The 13,282-nt window shown below is 40.3% G+C and overlaps 1 non-coding gene across 1 annotated transcript in view; it reads right to left on the bottom strand.

Annotated features, from left to right (window-relative positions):
* The window catches only part of LOC106610493 (uncharacterized), a 34,700-nt gene continuing 21,418 nt past the window's right edge, over positions 1–13,282 (bottom strand). The window contains exons 6-10 of the transcript XR_006769532.1: positions 9,146–9,440; positions 8,510–8,776; positions 8,106–8,376; positions 6,302–6,571; positions 1–144 (exon numbers count right to left, since the gene is read on the bottom strand). This is a non-coding gene — a transcript (uncharacterized protein). The remainder of the gene's footprint in view (positions 145–6,301; positions 6,572–8,105; positions 8,377–8,509; positions 8,777–9,145; positions 9,441–13,282) is intronic.

The following is a 13,282-nucleotide window of genomic DNA, read 5'->3' as shown; positions in this document are numbered from 1 at the left end:
TGATGTGTGGTTCTGTCCCTGGACAGCGGTAGGAGATCTGGTAATGATGTTGGGTTTGATCCAATTCTGGTGGCTGGCTCCAGCTAACAGCAGCTGATGTGGTGTCCACTGAGTCAACAGTCAGCTGGTCTGGAGCAGGAAGTACTAAGGAAAAATACATTATTGTCAGGGCTACAGTCCATAAATATATTACAGGAGGAAAAAGTAGAATAGTAGATGAAAAATTAGAAAAGGCCGGTTTGCAATTCCTTTTGATATGGGAAGAAATAAGTTAAAAACAAATGTCACAACAAAAGTAGTATTTGTAATGTAACAAATATTAAGTGTTTCCTCTATATTCATTTAGCAACATCGCTTTGCCATTGCCTTCAATTGTTTCCACCACGCCTACAAAATATATCAATTAAATGTTTTTGGGGTTATAAATACTCCACAATAATAAGCGATTTACACTGTACTTTGGATAAAGTTAAAGCAAGCAGAGGCAGTTCAAATCCTTTAAATACTGTAATGCTGGACCACATTATGATTTAAAAAAAATGATTGCGACCTGACGTGATGTCTCTTATCTTACCACCACTAATGAGATGGGTGTGGCTTGATGCATGTCGCGTTGGAGATTCTCAAAGTCAGGGGCGCGGTTGACAGTGTGCACCTCATCTCTGCTGTAACATCCAACCTGGACGAATATTTGGTTTTAATGCAGAGGAGAGCACTGAATCCAGCTTCACACAGATACCATGAGTTTTAATGCTCGGAGGGAGAAGGCAGCGTATTCCGTTTGAGTCAGGAACCAAAATTCCTCCATAGTGACCCATGAATGCGTTGTCTGCAGCATTCGGTCACATGACAGCTCAATCAGCTGTTCGATTTCACTTACCGACATGTCAACCGAGCCAGGATCACAGTCCAACGGATTTCTCTTCAATAAGAAATCTTTCCTCTGAATCCACTGATTCAGTCACTCATCTGTAGAATGTTTATGTATTCCCCCTGCATGCTTGCGTTCAGTTCGTTCAGTGTCCCAAATATGTCTGTTACATTACAAGGATACACATTTCATTACAATGAAAGTAAACCAAAAGTTCCTCACAGAATTAGAAAAATCTTTCCAGCATGTCCCCTCGATAACCATCAAGCCTTGGTGTGAAATAGAAATCGTCACGCTCTGATGCCATATCTCCACATAGTTTTGTGAACAGGCGTGAACGCAGTGGATGTGGTTTGATGATGTAGTTTACAATGGAAGTTATCTGCTGCAGTATGGCTCAAAGTTCTGCACTCAGATCTTTTGCCGCCGGTTGCTCTCAATGTATCAGAGACCTGCCCGCTGTCCCGCTAGAGATGGAGCCCCATCTTTGCAAAAGCCCACCATTTGATCCCATGGTTTCTTTGTTGGCAATATAGCCACGCAGCATTCTGAACATCCCCTGTGCTATTTCATGCTTGGGAATCGTGTGTTACGCTCGTCGTTTGAATGAGGAGACCAAGGCGCAGCGTGGTAAGTGTACATCTTTCTTTATTCGATGAACACCAACAAAATACAAAACCGAACATAACGTTCTGCAGGGCTAGACAGCACAATGCAAAAACAAGATCCCACAATCTCAGGTGGGAAAAAGGGCTGCCTAAGTATATTCCCCAATCAGAGACAACGATAAACAGCTGCCTCGGATTGGGAACCATACTAGGCCAACAAAGAAATATAAACATAGATTTGCCCACCCAAGTCACACCCTGACCTAACCAAATAGAGAATAAAACAGACTCTCTAAGGTCAGGGCGTGACATTGTGAGACGGAACAATATGTCCTCGTGAATAGCATCCCCCAATACGTAGCGAACAAAAGTCAGAACTAACATCCATTTGGAGAGCATAAATTGGGGAGTTTTTGAGTCGTTCAGTCAGTTTCCTCATGATTGCTAGATATAGAAAATTAATGATTTGTTTCACAATGTTATCTGACAATGGTATTGATGTGAGTTTCTGTGCCTCTGCCTCCCCTCACCATACAGTGTGTTTTCACCATATCAATTGCGCGCCGGTAATATCAAAGTCTGAAGTAGTGTTTGGTGTCATAGCTTAGTGGGCCTAGCCATTCAACGTGGGAAAGATTCATGTGCAATGGTCAAGTGTTGCCTTTTCCCACAAAGGGCCCTCTCTGGTTGAATTTGATCTTTTAGATTTGAAACATTTTATTTCAATTTTTAAGCTTAACCACATTACAATGTTTGAGATACAAAAACGGCATTGTAAAATATATATATATATATAGTACCAGTCAAAAGATTGGAAAACCTACTCATTCATAGGATTTTCTATATTTGTACTACAGTATTTTCTACATTGTAGAATAATACTGAAGACATCAAAACTATGAGATAACACATATGGAATCATGTAGTAACCAGCGTAAAACAAATCAAAACACATTTTAAATTTGAGATTCTTCAAAGTAACCACTCTTTGCCTAGATGACAGCTTTGCACACTCTTGGCATTCTCTCAACTAGCTTCATGAGGTAGTCACCTGGAATGAATTTCAATTAACAGGTGTGCCTTGTTAAAAGTTAATTTGTGAAATTTCTTTCCTTCTTAATGTGTTTGAGCCAATCAGTTGTGTGGTGAGGTATGGGTGGTATACAGAAGATAGACCTATTTGGTAAAAGACCAAGTCCATATTATGGCAAGAACAGCTCAAATTAGCAAAAAGAAATGACAGCCCATCATTACTTTAAGACATGAAGGTCAGTCAATCCGGAAAATGTCAATAACTTAGAAAGTTTCTTAAAGTGCAGACGCAAAAACCATCAAGAACTATGATGAAACTGGCTCTCATGAGGACCGCCTCAGGAAAGAAAGACCCAGAGTTACCTCTGCTGCAGAGGATATGTTCATTAGAGTTAACTGCACCTCAGATTGCAGTCCAAGTAAATGCTTCACAGAGTTCAAGTAACTGACACATCACAACATCAACTGTTCAGAGAAGACTGCATGAATCAGGCCTTCATGGTCGAATTGCTGCAAAGAAACCACTACTAAAGGACACCAATAAGAAGAAGAGACTTGCTTGTGCTAAGAAACACAAGCAATGGACATTAGACCGGTGGAAATCTGATGAGTCCAAAATTGAGATTTTTGGTTCCGACCGCTGTGTCTTTGTGAGACGCAGAGTAGGTGAACGGATGATCTCCGCATGTGTGGTTCCCACCATGAAGCATGCATGTGGTGTCCACTTACCCAGCATGGCTACCACAGCATTCTGCAGCTATACGCCATCCAAATCTGGTTTATCATTAGTTTTTCAACAAGACAATGACCCAAAACACACCTCCAGGCTGTGTAAGGGCTATTTGACCTAGGAAGGTGATGGAGTGCTATATCAGATGACCTGGCCTCCACAATCACCCGACCTCAACCCAATTGAGATGGTTTGGGATGAGTTGGACTGCAGAGTGAAAAAAAAGCAGCCAAGTACTCAGCATATGTGGGAATTCCTTCAAGACTGTTTGAAAAGCATTCCTCATTAAGCTGGTTGAGAGAATGCCAAGAGTGTGCAAAGCTGTCATCAAGGCAAAGGGTGGCTACTTTTTTCTGAGTTCCCAGTTGTCTTGAAAGCATCATAAATCCAGACTTTGATGACAAAGTTTGATGACAAAATTTGCCCACAAGGACCGCCGCGCCACATTCCTTTTCATGTGAGCACAGCACAACAAGGTAAGTCCAAAAATGTCTTGTATACTGTTGTATAAATGATGTAATATGCCAGGGATATGTATACTTTAGCTAAGAAAGTAATACTAAGTGTATATTGTGTAGTAAGCTGTTAGTAGACCATGTGCCTAACCCTAATAATTTGGTCCCTTTCCCCCTCATAACTTAGCATACTGTTCTGACTTGGTGGTGCACATGTAGCCTGTAGCCTGTAGCCTGTTTTAGAGAAATGATCTTATCGATTAGTGTAAGAGCTTTCATTTTCTGCTTATATGCCCTCTTTATTTATCCTTCAGTTCTGACTTGGTGTACAGGGAGAATACTGTAAGAACAGCCCATGTTCTGAATTCTGTCACTGTACATTTCAAAAGTGCTGAACAAATAGTTATTATATTGACTACGTCTGTCTTAGCTCGCTCATTAATGTCTTAATCGAAATTATGGATTGCCTTTTATCCGCTCATCATTCCCTTATGCCATAGTTTGTACAACTCAAATGTCAGTAGAAATCACATTTGTTTAAGCAAGTCAGCCATATGAGCTATCTTTTTTAAAAAGGCAGTAAATGAGACTGAATGAACTGTTTCACTGCCAGACAAGCCTCCGCTGATAGCCAGTTGTAGCAGTGGTAAGGAGGGGCTTTATGGTTCTGGAAAAAATCTCTGCTGTTGGGACAGCTTTATGTAGGCCCTAGCAGTTTGTGGGCACTGTTTGTTATAGTGCAATTCATGTATTGTTTAGTGTTGAGTTGTGTAGTGGCTTTGCTGGCATGCATCTAAAAAAAATATTTTGATTACGCCCCACAAAGATTTGCATGCTAAAATCACCACTGTACAGGAGGAAAAGTAGAATAGTAATTTAAAAGTAGTAACACTGCTGCACTACTGCAAAATTGTTGCCGTTACGCTAAAAAAATATATATAAATTAAAAGAATGCTGTGATTATAAATACTCTCCACAATAACAAGTGTTTTACACTGTACTTTGGATGAAGTTAAAGCAAACAGAGGCAGGAATGGAATAAAGCATAAATTCAGATATTACAGTACGGTGCATTCGGAGAGTATTCAGACCCCTTGACTTTTTCCACATTTTGTTACATTTACATTTACATTTAAGTCATTTAGCAGACGCTCTTATCCAGAGCGACTTACAAATTGGTGCATTCACCTTATGATATCCAGTGGAACAACCACTTTACAATAGTGCATCTAAATATTTTAAGGGGGGGGGTTAGAAGGATTACTTTATCCTATCCCAGGTATTCCTTAAAGAGGTGGGGTTTCAGGTGTCTCCGGAAGGTGGTGATTGACTCCGCTGTCCTGGCGTCGTGAGGGAGCTTGTTCCACCATTGGGGTGCCAGAGCAGCGAACAGTTTTGACTGGGCTGAGCGGGAACTGTGCTTCCTCAGAGGTAGGGGGGCCAGCAGGCCAGAGGTGGATGAACGCAGTGCCCTTGTTTGGGTGTAGGGCCTGATCAGAGCCTGAAGGTATGGAGGTGCCGTTCCCTTCACAGCTCCGTAGGCAATCACCATGGTCTTGTAGCGGATGCGAGCTTCAACTGGAAGCCAGTGGAGAGAGCGGAGGAGCGGGGTGACGTGAGAGAACTTGGGAAGGTTGAACACCAGACGGGCTGCGGCGTTCTGGTTGTTACGTAACAGCCTTATTCTAAAATGGATTAAATTTATTTTTCCATTCATCAATATACACATAATACCCTATAACAACAAATTGAAAACAGTTTTTTTCAAATAAATTTGAATCTTTATTTACATAACTATTTAGACCGTAAAAGTCTGTTTTTGCTTTGTCATTATGGGGTATTGTGGGTAGATTGATGAGGGGAAAAAACGACTTAATACCTTTTAGAATAAGGAAAGGATGTAATGTAACGAAATGTGGAAAAAGTCAAGTGGTCTGAATACTTTCCGAATGTACTGTCTGTCCTGGGATTTCCAATGATCTTAAGTGTAGGTAGAAGAACCATTTCCCTTCTAACAACTATTGTGTAGCTTGTGAGCAACATAGAGCGAAACATTACATATGCGTGTTCATGAAAGTCATAGATGGCGTTTCATAGTTTGTAGCTCAAACCATTCGGACTTAAAATACATTTCTGTAAAAAGACAGGCCCCTTCATGATCCACCATTGTCTCACAAACATTGCTCTAACTCAGCCTTTGATAATCACACAGATACCAATGGATGCAGAAGAAATAGACAAATCCAATAGTACAACCCAGAAGTCTGTACACAATGGTTAAAAGGGTTTAAAAGTACAAAATCACGGTGGCGTGACGTAGGGTTACAGCAAGCAGAGGCACACCAAGTCATTAAACATAATGACTAACAGGAGTGGAAGAAACCATGAACTCAGATATGATCGGGGTTTTTTGCATTGTTTTTGCATTGTGAGAACTGGAGAATTTACCATCATATATTTCTCATCAGGGAAGATACTGTACCTTTACATCCCATACTGACACATCTACTATGATTCATTTATAGAGTCATTTTGATAACTAGTTAATAGATAGATTAATAACCTTTGACCCCAGAGATAATACTTAAGTAATGTAATCCCTTACTTGTGGTCAGAGTTGTTGTTGACAGTTGACTTTGCTTTCCATTTTCCAGCACAGTGCAGACAGTAACAGAGTACTGAGTACCACAATGCAGGTCAGAGAGAGTGATGCTGTGTGAAGATGTGGTAGTGATGTGTGGTTCTGTCCCTGGACAGCGGTAGGAGATCTGGTAATGATGTTGGGTTTGGTCCAATCCTGGTGGCTGGTTCCAGCTAACAACAGCTGATGTGGTCTCCACTGGGTCCACATTCAGCCCTACCGGGACAGGGATAACTAGGGGAGGGGTTTAATATAGTTAATAATAGCTGATCATTTGTAGCCCTGTTGACTTCCATTCTACTGTTACTATTCCTTTATAGGATAATATCCCACTACTACTTAGTCACTACTCACTACTACACTAGCCTACATGTTATAACACTAGGCTCCTATCAATTACAATTATAAACACTACTTCTATTACACTAGCCTACATGTTATAACACTAGGCTCCTATCAATTACAATTATAAACACTACTTCTATCACACTAGCCTACATGTTATAACACTAGGCTCCTATCAATTACAATTATAAACCATACTTTATCACACTAGCCTACATGTTATAACACTAGGCTCTATCAATTACAATTATAAACACTACTTCTATTACACTAGCCTACATGTTATGACACTAGGCTCTATCAATTACAATTATAAACACTACTTCTATCACACTAGCCTACATGTTATAACACTAGGCTCCTATCAATTACAATTATAAACACTACTTCTATCACACTAGCCTACATGTTATAACACTAGGCTCCTATCAATTACAATTATAAACACTACTTCTATTACACTAGCCTACATGTTATGACACTAGGCTCTATCAATTACAATTATAAACACTACTTCTATTACACTAGCCTATATGTTATAACACTAGGCTCTATCAAATACAATTATAAACACTACTTCTATTACACTAGCCTACATGTTATAACACTAGGGTCTACCAATTACAATTATAAACACTACTTCTATCACACTAGCCTACATGTTATAACACTAGGCTCTATCAGTTACAATTATAAACACTACTACTATCACACTAGCCTACATGTTATAACACTAGGCTCTATCAATTACAATTATAAACACTACTACTATCACACTAGCCTACATGTTATAACACTAGGGTCTACCAATTACAATTATAAACACTACTTCTACAACACTAGGCTCTATCAGTTACAATTATAAACACTACTTCTACAACACTAGGCTCTATCAGTTACAATTATAAACACTACTTCTATTACACTAGGCTACATGTTATAACACTAGGCTCTATCAGTTACAATTATAAACACTACTTCTATTACACTAGCCTACATGTTATAACACTAGGCTCTAACAATTACAATTATAAACACTACTACTATTACACTAGCCTACATGTTATAACACTAGGGTCTAATAATTACAATTATAAACACTACTTCTATTACACTAGCCTACATGTTATAACACTAGGCTCTATCAATTACAATTATAAACACTACTACTATTACACTAGCCTACATGTTATAACACTAGGGTCTAATAATTACAATTATAAACACTACTTCTATTACACTAGCCTACATGTTATAACACTAGGCTCTATCAGTTACAATTATAAACTTCTTAGACTATCGTAAAAATACTTTTAGACAGCTGAAACAAGCACACAATTTCTCTTCAGGAAAAAGGTTCAGTCTAGTTCAGATTTGTCCAATTCCACCCCAGAAGTGAAGTGAGTCGTTGTACAGTACTTACTTGTACAGACGGTTGTAGAGAGAGGTTTGCTCTGTTTCCCATTGTTCAACACAGTTGAGACACTGATGGTGTACTGAGTACCAGGTAGCAGGCCAGAGAGAGTTCTGTAGGAGTCCTCAGTATTGGCTGAGCGGGTCTCTGATCCCGGGTTGCAGTAGGATATGAGAAAGCGTTGTGGGACTTTCTCCAATTCTTCAGCCTTGGACCAACTGAAAGTGAAGGAGGTCGCTCCCTGACTGGTTTATTTGTAAGTCCCTGGGTGCTGGGACCACTAGGAAGAAATATAATATGTTTGATGAAACAAAATATAGGATAGGCCTATAGCTAATGTCTTGTTTGGACATCACATGAAAAAACAACATCCTTAGAAGCAAATAACCAAAGACAAACTCAAGTTACTGTACCAGTTAATACAGATGCTGAGACCCATCTTCTTTGTCTGCCATCTTCTCCCTCTGTAGCCACACTGAACTGGTACTTTTTACCAGGCTGGAGTCCATCTATTTCAACATTATACCCATCTTCCACCCTCAGGCTCCCCTGTTCCCCGTCACATCCCCAGGTCACTCTGAACTTCTGTGCTCCTGTCAGTCCCTCAGGAAAACCCCAGCTCAGAGACACAGAGTCTGACGTCACTGACCAGAACTGGATCTCACCAGGAAGGGGGAGCACTTATAAAGAAATAATGGAAGATCAAAAATAATTACTTTAATTGCACTAACATACACTAAAAAGAAAACTACATATTAATCATACAATCATTATGGAATAAGCATCTTTAATCTAAACAAATTCATCTTCCTCTTTTAATGGTCTTAAAATTGTTTGTATGTTGTTGAATACAATGTAAAGGTCTCAAAATATATTGTTTGGGTAATGCATTTCTTGATTGTACACCTACCGTCAACTGAGGCCAGCTTTAGTAAGAATATTTTGATGAAACACTTGTTGTTTTCCAGAACATATGATGAAGAAGCTTGTATGACTATGAACATCATCATTATCAAATGTAATATCTTCTTTATATAGCATCTACCTACCTGTCTTCCAGCTTGTTTTATCTCATCATAGACTATATCATGTCCTTCATGTTCTGTTACTACACACAGACTGCAGATCAGCTTCTGGTCTGTCCTGCAGAACACCTCCAGAGCTCTGTGGTGTTCCTGACAGAGTCTCTCCTCCAGGTCTCCAGTCACCTCCACCAGGGTGTGTCTCTGTAGTTTAGGTACTGTGTAGTGCTTCTTAACGTGGGTCCCACAGTAGGACTGAGTGCAGGTCAGACAGAACTTCACAGCTTTGACCTCACAGACCATCTCTTCTGGCCTGATGATGCTAAGTCAATTACACACATTAAAACTTAAACATTAAAACATAGCAAAATACATGACCTTATTAGATTTACCAAGCAACTTTAAATTTCACAAGAAAAATGTACTTTATATACCTGTCAAACATGTACACTGTATATACAAAAGTATATGGACACCCCTTCAAATGAGTGGATTTAGCTATTTCAGCCACACCAGTTGCTGACAGGTAAATAAAATCGAGCACACAGCAATGCAATCTCCATAGACAAACATTGGCATTAGAATGGCCTTACTGAAGAGCTCAGTGACTTTCAACATGGCACCGTCATAGGATGCCACCTTTCCAAAAAGTCAGTTAGTTAAATTTCTGCCCTGCTAGAGGTGCCCCGGTCAACTGTAGGTGCTGTTATTGTGAAGTGGAAACATCTAAGAGCAACAAGAGCTAATACGCAAAGTGGTCGGCCACACAAGCTCACAGAACGGGAATGCCAAGTGCTGAAGCGCGTAGCGTGTAAAAACATCTGTCCTCGGTTGCAACACTCACTACCGAGTTCTAAACTGCCTCTGGAAGTGTCACGGTTGTCATAGTGATGAGACCAAAATGCAGCAGGTATGTTTATGTTCATCTTGACGTTTAATAAATTCAAAATGAACACCAAAATAACGAACGATCAACAAAACAGTCTGGCAAGGCACAAGGCTAAACACAGAACAATCTCCCACAAATGACAAACAAACACACCTAATATATGGGACTCTCAATCAAAGGCAAATAGACAACACCTGCCTTCAACTGAGAGTCCCAACCCCAATTAACCAAACATAGAAACAGACACACTAGACTAAACATAGAATACATGAAAATCAAACAGTGCCCAAAAACCCCGGAATACTTAAATCAAATGCCCTTCTAGAAAAACACCACCCCGAACCACATAAAACAAATACCCTCTGCCACGTCCTGACCAAACTACAATGACAATTAACCCTTATACTGGCCAGGACGTGACAGGAAGCAACGTCAGCACAAGAACAGTTCGTCAGAAGCTTCATGAAATGGGTTTCCATGACCGAGCAGCCGCACAAAACCTGATCACCATGCACAATGCCAAGCATAATGCTGGAGGGCTGTGAAGCTTGCCGCCATTGGACTCTGGAGCATAGGAAATGTGTTCTCTGGAGTGATGAATCACCCTTCACGATCTGGCAGTCCGACGGACGAATCTGGGTTTGGCGGATGCCAGGAGAATGCTACTTGCCTCAATGCATAGTGCCAATTGTAAAGTTTGGTTGAGGAGGAATAATGGTTTAGGGCTGTTTTTCATGGTTCTGAATAGGCCGCTTAGTTCCAGTAGAGGAAAATCTTAATGTTACAGCATACAATGACATTCTAGACCAGGGGTGGGCAAACTTTTTGGCTCAAGGGCCACATTCAGCTTTTGAAACCAAGTGAAGGGCCACATACTATATGCGTGACAAAACATATGAAGCCTTTGTTCACATTGACACACAACTAGTAGTGTACTGTAGGTGTACATATGCTGCTAAGATTGCAGAACAATTCTGTCACTGTACTACCCACAATCAGACTCACAGACACAAAAAGTAAGTGAAAACTTTTGAAATATGAAAAAACATGTTTATATGACTGGAAACAACACAACAAAATTTGGATTCATGTTGATATATAGATGGTCTATAACTCTTTATATTAAAACAGATTACTGAATAGTTCTCAAATCATCTCAGCCCAAATAAAGTACAATCTGAGCCGTTGTAGTAAGGATTCAATATCAAATGAATGGGGTAATGGCCAGTATCCAAGTGCATTACTGGATAATTCTCACTGCAATAACCATCACCATAAGAATTTTAAAAAGACTGTTGAAAACAGGGAAAGAAAACATACGCCAGGCCTACACCACTCTTGGTGATTTCAGTCATAATGTGAGCAATGGTCACCTCTCTTGTAAAGGGCATCAAAGTCTGGTGTTACTTCTGAAGTAGAGATCCTCAGAACAGCTGACAAGTGGTTTGTTAAATTTGACCTGTGATGGGATTTGTTGTAGTTCATGACTGAGAAAGTCTGTTCACACACATATGTGGATCTGAATAAAACCAGCATCCTCTGGGCGTGATTTTTCATGTTTGGAAACAGTGTTTCATTCAGTGAGCCATTAAACTGGTATTTTGTGGCTGTGTTGTACTTCTCCTTCAAAGCACTGTCACACTGGATGTCAATGAGCTCCAGTTGTGTCTGGTGGTGCTTTCTCACTGTTGAAAGACAGGGGGCATGATACAACCTCCAGCTCAGTCTCAATCTTGCCAAAGTCTACTGTATGTCAGTGCGGCACTGCTGTGTGGGGGCGTATTCAGTGCGGCCAGTGACGGAAAATGAGCGAGAGACCGCGGCTCATTTGTCTGGAGAACATACCTATCTCCACTCTCAGTTCCCACACACGGCGAAATACTTTTCCCAGGCTTAGCCAGCGCACATTTGAATGGTACAACAAGTCCTGGTGCTCTGCCTCTGTCTCATTGAGCAGCTGAATGAACTGATGATGGTAAAGCCCCCTTACCTGTATAAAGTTGACAAGTTGTACAACCACTTTGACAACATTTTCCAGCTTTAAAACACTTTCACACAGGGCTTCCTGATTAATAATACAGTGAAGAAATATACATTCCTCAGAGTTAGTGCTTGCTTCTTTTATATTGTCTTGTAATCTTTTTATCAGGCCAATGTTTTTACCGGTTAGTTTTGGTGATCCATCTGTTGTGACGTTTGCTCCACGGTACATTCATTTTTTCCAAGCATGCAGACATGCTGTTAGTATGCTTGCTTGAAAAATGACAATTGAGATTATATTCCTTAAAAACGTCAACACTTTCTTGGCATATCATACCGCCTTATGTCCAATATTATTAAAAAGTATTTTGCTGTCCATTCTTCTTTAAACATGACATTCAGAGTCCACTTTTCTCAATTTCGCAGCACTCATTTTTCACGTCAAAAGTCGTCAAGCAATGAAGTGGCTATGATTGGGCTGGACACATGACATTTTTAACAACGCTTTTTTCGGATAAAAACTAGTTCATTGCATCCGCATTGGAGCCCAGTTTAATAATATTACCATCTGTCCCAACTGCTTGCCTTGGGTTCAAGTAATCGCGAAAAACGGGCCTTTTTTAGGGCATTTTTCACCCTGCCAACTCCTATTAGTTCTATTGAGCACCGTTGAGTACTCTCTGGCAAATGATTACACGGGCTGCTTTATATAATTAACATTTATTTATTTATTTAATCCATATTTTCCTCATTGTTTCTGTGATCGAAAAAAATACAATTAACATTTCAATGAAATTCTTTAAGAGTGCTGTGTAGTATTTTAAGCATTAAAAACTTTGTGGCTGGAACCTTCGAGTGGGGCAGTGGTTTAAGACATTGCATCGCAGTGCAAACTGCGTTTCTATAGACGCTGGTTCAAGACCCGTGCCGACCGCGACCGGGAGACCCGAGGCGACGCACAATTGGCCCATTGTCGTCCGAGTTAGGGGAGGGTTTGGCCGGCTGGGAAGTCCTTGTCCTATTACGCTGTAGCAACTCCTGTGGCGGGCTAGAAGCTGACAAGGTCACCAGGTGTATGGTGTTTCCTCTGACACAAATAGTTTTTTTGTGGATGGGTATAATTTGTATGTATAAAATGTATAATAGTGGCACGCCCTGACCTTAGAGAGTCTGTTTTATTCTCTATTTGGTTAGGTCAGGGTGTGACTTGGGTGGGCAAATCTATGTTTCTATTTCTTTGTTGGCCTAGTATGGTTCCCAATCAGAGGCAGCTGTTTGTCGTTGTCTCTGATTGG

The sequence above is a fragment of the Salmo salar genome, chromosome ssa04 (assembly GCF_905237065.1).
Source record: "Salmo salar chromosome ssa04, Ssal_v3.1, whole genome shotgun sequence".
NCBI classification, from domain to species: Eukaryota; Metazoa; Chordata; class Actinopteri; order Salmoniformes; family Salmonidae; genus Salmo; species Salmo salar.
The sequence above is the reverse complement of the archived record's forward strand: the minus strand, read 5'-3'. Positions and strand labels throughout refer to the sequence as shown.